An 8,768-nucleotide genomic window follows, 5' to 3' on the forward strand; every position below is an offset into this window, starting at 1 on the left:
AGAAACAGAAGGTACTCTACCCAACTTATTCTATGAAGCCACAATTACTCTGATGCCTAAACCACAAAAACACCCAACAAAGATAGAGAACTTCAGACCAGTTTCCCTTATGAATATCAATGCAAAAATCCTCAATAAAGTTCTCGCTAACAGAATCCAGGAACACATCAAAACAATCATCTATCCTGACCAATAGGTTTCATCCCAGGGATGCAAGGATGGTTCAATATACGGAAATCCATCAGCATAATCCAGTATATAAACAAACTCAAAGACAAAAACCACATGATCATCTCATTAGATTCGGAGAAAGCATTTGATAAATCCAACACCCATTCATGGTAAAAGTCTTGGAAATATCAGGAATTCAAGGCCCATACCTAAACATGATAAACGCAATCTACAGCAAACCAGTAGCCAACATCAAAGTAAATGGTGAGAAGCTGGAAGAAATCCCAATAAAATCAGGGACTAGACAAGGCTGTCCACTCTCTCCCTACCTATTCAACATTGTACTTGAAGTCCTAGCCAGAGCAATTAGACAACAAAAGGATATCAAAGGGATACAAATTGGAAAAGGAGAAGTCAAAATATCACTCTTTGCAGATGAAATGATAGTATATATAAGTGACCCTAAAAATTCCACCAGAGAACTCCTAAGCCTGATAAACACCTTCAGTGAAGTAGCTGGATATAAAATTAACTCAAGCAAGTCAATGGCCTTTCTGTACACAAAGGATAAACAGGCTGAGAAAGAAATTAGGGAAACAACACCCTTCTCAATAGTCACAAATAATATAGAATACCTTGGCATGACTCTAACTAAGGAAGGTCCCATTTAAGGAAGTGAAAGATCTGTATGACAAGAACTTCAAGTCTCTGAAGAAAGAAATTAAAGAAGATCTCAGAAGATGGAAAGATCTCCCATGCTCATGGGTTGGCAGGATCAACACTGTAAAAATGGCTATCTTGCCAAAAGCAATCTACAGATTCAATGCAATCCCCATCAAAATTCCAACTCAATTCTTCAAGGAATTAGAAAGGGCAATTTGCAAATTCATCTGGAACAACAAAAAACCTAGGATAGCAAAAATTCTTCTCAAGGATAAAAGATCCTCTGGTGGAATCACCATGCCTGACCTAAAGCTGTACTACAGAGCAATTGTGATAAAAACTGCATAGTACTGGTGTAACGACAGACAAGTAGACCAATGGAACAGAATTGAAGACCCTGAGATGAACCCACACACCTATGGTCACTTGATCTTTGACAAGGGAGCAAAAACCATTCAGTGGAAAAAGGACAGCATTTTCAACAAATGGTGCTGGCACAACTGGCAATTAAGATGTAGAAGAATGCAAATTGATCCATTCCTATCTCCTTGTACTAAGGTCAAATATAAGTGGATTAAGGAACTCCACATAAAACCAGTAACACTGAAACTTACAGAGGAGAAAGTAGGGAAAAGCCTCGAAGATATGGGTACAGGGGAAAAATTCCTGAATAGAACAGCAATGGCTTGTGCTGTAAGATCGAGAATCGTTAAATGGGACCTCATAAAGTTGCAAAGCTTCTGCAAGGCAAAAGACACCGTCAATAAGACAAAAAGACCACCAGCAGATTGGAAAAGGATCTTTACCTATCCTAAATCAGATAGGGGACTAATATCCAATATATATAAAGAACTCAAGAAGGTGGACTCCAGAAAATCAAATAACCCCATTAAAAAATGGGGCTCAGAACTGAACAAAGAATTCTCACCTGAGGAATACTGAATGGCAGAGAAGCACTTGAAAAAAATGTTTAACATCCTTAATCATCAGGGAAATGCAACTCAAAACAACCCTGAGATTCCACCTCACACCAGTCAGAATGACTAAGATCAAAAATTCAGGTGACAGCACATGCTGACGAGGATGTGGAGAAAGAGGTACACTCCTTCATTGTTGGTGGGATTGCAAGCTTGTACAACCACTCTGGAAATCAGTCTGGCGGTTCCTCAGAAAATTGGACATAATACTACCAGAGGATCCAGCAATACCTCTCCTGGGCATATATCCAGAAGATGTTCCAACCGGTAAGAAGGGCACATGCTCCCCTATGTTCATAGCAGCCTTATTTATAATAGCCAGAAGCTGGAAAGAACCCAAATGCCCCTCAACAGAGGAATGGATACAGAAAATGTGGCACATATACACAATGGAGTACTACTCAGCTATTAAAAGGAATGAATTTATGAAATTCCTAGGGAAATGGATGGACCTGGAGGGCATCATCCTGAGTGAGGTAACACAATCACAAAGGAACTCACACAATATGTACTCACTGATAAGTGGATATTAGCCCAGAAACTTAGGATACCCAAGATATAAGATACAATTTGCTAAACGCATGAAACTCAAGAGGAACAAAGACCAAAGTGTGGACACTGTGCCCCTTCTTAGAATTGGGAACAAAACACCCATGGAAAGAGTTACAGAGATAAAGTTTGGAGCTGTGACGAAAGGATGGACCATCTAAAGACTGCCATATCCAGGGATCCATCCCATAATCAGCTTCCAAACGCTGACACCATTGCTTACACTAGCAAGATTTTGCTGAAAGGACCCAGATATAGCTGTCTCTTGTGAGACAATGCTTGGGCCTAGCAAACATAGAAGTGGATGCTCACAGTCAGCTATTGGATGGATCACAGGGCCCCCAATGGAGGAGCTAGAGAAAGTACCCAAGCAGCTAAAGGGATCTGCAACCCTATAGGTGGAACAACATTGTGAACTAACCAGTACCCCGAGCTCTTGACTCTAGCTGCATATGTATCAAAAGATGGCCTAGTCGGCCATCACCTGAAAGAGAGGCCCATTGGACTTGTAAACTTTATATGCCCAGTACAGGGGAACGACGGGGCCAAAAAGTGGGAGTGGGTGGGTAGGGGAGGGGGGGAGGGTATTAGGGACTTTTTGGATAGTATTGGAAATGTAAATGAGGAAAATACCTAATAAAAAATTTAAAAAACAAAAATGTCAGACAGTCGATATTTTAGGATTTGCAGATGGCATGCAGTCTATAGTATTCACTTTCTCAACCCATTGTACATAATATATTGTGCTATTTTCATATAATTATATGGATACAGGTTGTTATTTATTATTTGTAATTAATATATACTTAAATTTAACAAATAGATTCCTATAAATATGTAAAGACAAGAAAAAAAAAAGAGTCCACTGGGTACCAGATCCCCTGGTGATGGAGTTACAGGCAGTTTTTGTGAGCATTCTGACTAATCTCCACCCCACAGTTACCTGACAGTGGCCAGATAGGCCTGACCCCTAAAAGGGGATGCTTGCCACCCCCCACCCCCCCACCCGCTCTGTTCTTGCTCTTCTCTTGCTCCCTTGCTCTTCCCTTTCCCCCTCTCACCCCATTCCCTTCCCCTACCCCCCACGTGCTCATGGCTGGCCTCTCCCTCTCCCTCTCCCTCTCCCTCTCCCTCTCCCTCTCCCTCTGCCTCTCCCTCTCTCTCTGCCTCTCCCTCTCTCTACCTTTCTCTGCCTCTGCTACCCTCTTAACTTCCCCTCTTCATGCTCTGAATATACTCTATTCTGTACTATACTGTCATGTGGCTGGTCCCTCAGCGGGAAGCGATACCTTGGCATACGCCCTCTGAGGCACCCCCTTCCCCCATATCTCACCATACCTCCATAGAACATACCCCCCTTTTCTTGATCTTTTTATAAACACTTCAGTTGTGAGCTGCTGTGTGAGTGCTGGGACCTAAATCTGGATCCTCTGCAAGCACTCAAGTTCTTTTAACTAGTCAGTCATCTCTCTGCCCTCATTACCAGTTATCTTGAAACCATGAAGAAAAACAACCATGAAAACAGGATGAGAAAATAAAAGACCCGTTCCTAGCGCAGCCATGGCTCGTGGTCCCAAGAAACACCTGAAGCGTGTAGCTGCTCCAAAACATTGGATGCTGGATAAGTTGACTGGCGTGTTTGCTCCTCGTCCATCCACTGGTCCTCACAAGCTGAGGGAATGCCTGCCTCTCATCATTTTCCTAAGGAACAGACTTAAGTATGCCCTGACTGGAGATGAAGTAAAAGAGATTTGCATGCAGCGATTCATTAAGATTGATGGGAAAATCAGGACCGGTATAATCTACCCTGCTGGGTTTATGGATGTCATCAGCATTGACAAGACCGGAGAGAACTTCCGTCTGATCTATGACACCAAGGGTCGCTTTGCTGTTCATCGTATTACACCGGAGGAGGCCAAGTACAAGTTGTGCAAAGTGAGAAAGATCTTTGTGGGCACAAAAGGAATCCCGCACCTGGTGACCCATGATGCTCTTACTATTCGGTACCCTGATCCCCTCATCAAGGTGAACGACACCATTCAGATTGATTTGGAGACAGGCAAAATAACTGACTTCATCAAGTTTGACACTGGGAACCTGTGACTGGAGGTGCTAACTTGGGAAGAATTGGTGTAATCACCAACAGAGAGAGACATCCCGGCTCTTTTGATGTGGTTCATGTGAAAGATGCCAATGGCAACAGCATTGCCACGCGGCTGTCCAACATTTTTGTTATTGGCAAGGGTAACAAACCATGGATCTCTCTTCCCAGAGGAAAAGGAATCCGCCTCACCATTGCTGAAGAGAGAGACAAGAGGCTTGCGGCCAAACAGAGCAGTGGGTGAAATGGTCTCTAGGGGACATGCTGGAAAAGTGTTTGTACAAGCCTTTCTAGGCAACATACATGCTAGATTAAACAGCATGGTGAAAGTAAAAAAAAAAAAAAAAGAAAAAGAAAAGAAAAGAAAAGAAAAGAAAAGAAAAGAAAAGAAAAGAAAAGACAAAGCTTTGAATAATATCCCTGAGCTGCAGAACCAATGATCCAGTTTCTTGGGGGTTCTTTTTCCTTGAGAAATTCTCGCTCGTTCACTGAGTCAGAGTTGCCAAGCATCTGTTAAGCCCTAGATCCTGTTCTAGGCTGTTGAACAAAATACAATGTCCTCATAGATCCTCGTGGAGTCAGAGTCTAACCTGGAATGGCAATTCATTAAAGATGAGCAAGGCAAGGCTACTCTATGTAAGGAAGCGTGTGGAGCGGGCACGGAGACTAAGGAGACAGGCTTTTGTATCCAATTGAAGACAGGGTGGGTTGGCCTTGCTAAGGAAGAAAGATTACACTAATACTATAAGAAACAGAAAGTTCTTTCTCAGGCTGTCAGAATTCTGTCTTGTCAGCCATGCTCAGAAACCGTTTCTTCCTGCATTGCAGTTTGCTCATGGTTCTGGGTGAAAGAGACTGCCATTTTCCTCTACATCCTCCGCATGCCTCTGGGAGCACATGCTGTCATCATTGCTGCCAAAGCCTGAAGACCTTGTTTGCTTTTATCTCTGTGCTTGTATTTAGTTGGTTGGTTGTTTTTGAGACAGTCTTGTCTTAGATACTGCTCTATTGATTTGAGACACCATGATCAAAGCAAAGTGGTAGTTGGGAGCTTGCTTAGAGTTGCAGAGGGTTAGTCTGTGATCAACACAGTGGGGAGCATGGAGGCAGACAAGCAGGCAGGCATGGAGCTATAGCAGTAACTGAGGACTCACGTGTGATCCAAGAGATCCAGGCAGAGAAAAACTGTGACTGGGCATGATATGGGCTTTTGAAACCTCAAAGCCGACCCCCACCCCAACCTGTTCCCATCATCCCCCACCCCCAAACTCTCACCCTCACCTCTCATAGCACACGTCCAACAAGGCCACACCTCCTCAGTCAAAGCCACACTCCTCCACCAAGGCCACACCTCCTCCAACAAGGCCACACCTCCTCCAACAAGGCCACACCTCCTAATCCCTCCCAAAAAGTTTTACTACCTCGGGAACAAATATTCAATATATGAGCCTATGGTGGCCATTCTCAGTCAAACCATAAGCCTCATGTATCTTAAATTTGCTTCAAACTTGAACTCATCATGATGTAGACGAGGTGATGTTGAATGTCTCATCCTCCTGGGACCACAGGTGTGTACCACCACACGCAGACATCTAACATGCTTCTAATTTGTGTGTGTGTGTGTGTGTGTGTGTGTGTGTGTCTGCAAGAGCTTATGTGCAGCCTGTGCCTGTAGGCCCCCTCAGAAGCAATGGAGTGTCAGCTCTCCTGGAACTTGACTGGCAGATAGTTGCCAGCCACCTGGCTTGAGTTCTGGGAACTGAATCTGGGTAATCTGCAAGAGCAGAGTGTGCAGGCTTTCTGGGATTTCTGCTGTTGTTGAACAGACTTGTGACAGACCATATGGTCAATTTTGGAGAAGGATCCATGAGGTGCTGAGAAGAAAGTATATTCTTTCATGTGTAGGTGAAATGTTCTACAGATGTCTGTTAGGTCTGTTTGATTCATAATGCCTGTTAGTTTCATGATCTCTCTGTTTAGTTTTTGTCTGAATGACCTGCCCATTGGGATATTGAAGATTCCCAATATTAATGTGTGAGGTTCAGTGTGTGATTTAAGCTTTGGGAATGTTTCTTTTACCAATGTGGTTGCTTTTGCATTTGAAACATAGATACTAAGAATTGAAACGTTATATTGGTGGATTTTTTTCCTTTGGTGAGTTTGAAGTGTCCTTCCCCATCACTTTTGATTACCTTTAGTTTAAAGTCTATTTTGTTGGGTATTAGAATGGCTATTCCAGCTTGCTTCTTGGGTCTGTTTACTTGGAATATCTTTTCCAAACCTTTAGGTTGAGTTATGTTTATTGCATGCAGCAGAAGGATGGATCCTATTTTAATATCCATTCTGTTAGCCTGTGATTTTCTTTTTGGGGAATTGAGTCCATTGATACTGAAAGACATTAATGATGAATGGTTATTAATTTCCATTATTGTTTGATTGGTGGTGATGGTGGTAGGTAGTGTGTGTGTGTGTGTGTGTGTGTGTGTGTGTGTGTGTTTTCTTTCTTTGGGTTTTGTTGGTGTGAGATTACTTATTTCCTTTGTTTCCTTGGGTACAGATAACCTCTTTGAGTTGGAGTTCTCCTAGTAATTTCTGAAAGGTAGCATTTGTGTCTAGATACTGTTTAAATTTGACTATGTTACAGAAGATTTTATTTTTCTCCATCTATGGTGATTGAAAGTTTTGTTGGCTATCATACTCTAGGTCTATGCTCTCAGAATCTGAAAGACATCTGTCCAGGCCTTTCTGGCTTTTTGAGTCTCTGTTGAGTAGTAAAATGTAATTTCAGTAAGTTTGCCTTTAAATGTTTTTTTGACCGTTTTCCCTTGCATCCTTTAATTTTCTTTTGTTGCTGTTGTTGTGTATGTTTAGTATTTTGATCATTATGTGATTCGTTCCTTTTTTGTCCAATCTATTTGTTGTTCCTTAAGCTTCTTTTACCTTTATAGGCACCTCAACAGAAACTCAACTCTAACCTAAAACTGTCTAGCAAGTAAAATGTATTAATTAAAATAAGAGGTATTAATCATAATACAAATGACTAGTCATCTGACCTTATTACAGTTTAAAACTTCTGCCCAGAAGCCTGCCTGGACCAGGGACACCAGACAGGTGCTACCATAACTGTCATCTGAGAGGCTTCACTGAGCCAATAATGAAAACAGATGCAGAGACCCAGAGCCAGACATTAAGTGGAGCTTGGGGAAATCTGTGGAAGAGGAAGAGGAAGGATTGAAGGAGCAAGAGAAGTCAAGGACACTAAAAGAAAATCTACAGAATCAACTAACCCTGGACCCTTGGAGGCTCACAGAGACTGAACTGGCCAGCCAGAGCGCATGCATGGGAAGGACCTAGGACCCCTGCACATAGGTAACAGCTGTGCAGCCGGGCCTTCATATGGGGCTCCTAAAGTGGGGGCAGGAGTTGTCTCTGACTTGCTCCTACTGGGCTGACTTGTCTAGACACAGTAGAAGAAGATGCACCTAGACTTACTGCAACTTGATGTGCCAAGGCTGGTTGTTATTCATGGTAGGCCTCCCCTTTTCTGAGGAGAAAGGATGGGGGCAGAGGGGGGGGGATGGGAGAAGGAGAGGGTGGAAGGAGAAGACAGAGGGGAAGATGTGATAGAGATCTTAAGAAACCATGGTACTACACTATCACTTTGAATAAAAGCTAAGTCACTCCCTTACACAGGAATTTACCATCACTAAGGAAGAAGGAAGTTTTAGACCAAAGGAGAAACCAGAATAGATACTTAGAACTATAGCGGAGTTACACCCATACACACGTATTTACAATGACCTAAGGGGAAGGTGAACTATACAATAGACTAAAATAAGAACTATGGCAAGGGCACGAAGCCTTTGACCCTGGCTTCTAAGATTAAGTGAATCTTAGGTAGAGCCCTTGTTGATCCCAGTTGTTAACAATAAATTCTATCCCAGGTGGTTCCCGTTAGACCTTCTGTGTTTGCATTCCTGTTTTATGTAAGAGTCCAGTAACCTCTTTGTACCTTGCGAGTGTGTCACCCAACTTCCTTATTGTCTTCTGTATAAAAAGTTAGATGCTCGATTTGACATTACATTCAGATCCAACACAACCTCTCCTGTGTGCATCTGTCTGTCAATTCATCCGACGCTTTGTCCACTCGAGACTAGAGACCCATTCCATGCAGACAAAGGGGCCCAGAGGGTCTGCGGCAATTTCCCTTTCAATGTCTTCTTTGACTCATGTTCACAACCGTATTGCTTAATCTCCATGTATTATGAATTTCCTGACAGCCTTCCTGTTGCTTTCTATCTTAATAC

The 8,768-nt window shown here is 42.7% G+C and overlaps 1 pseudogene; it reads left to right on the plus strand.

The window, feature by feature from the left end:
* Positions 3,904 to 4,793, plus strand: Gm9616 (predicted gene 9616; annotated as a pseudogene).

The sequence above is a fragment of the Mus musculus genome, chromosome 13, assembly GCF_000001635.26.
Source record: "Mus musculus strain C57BL/6J chromosome 13, GRCm38.p6 C57BL/6J".
NCBI classification, from domain to species: Eukaryota; Metazoa; Chordata; class Mammalia; order Rodentia; family Muridae; genus Mus; species Mus musculus.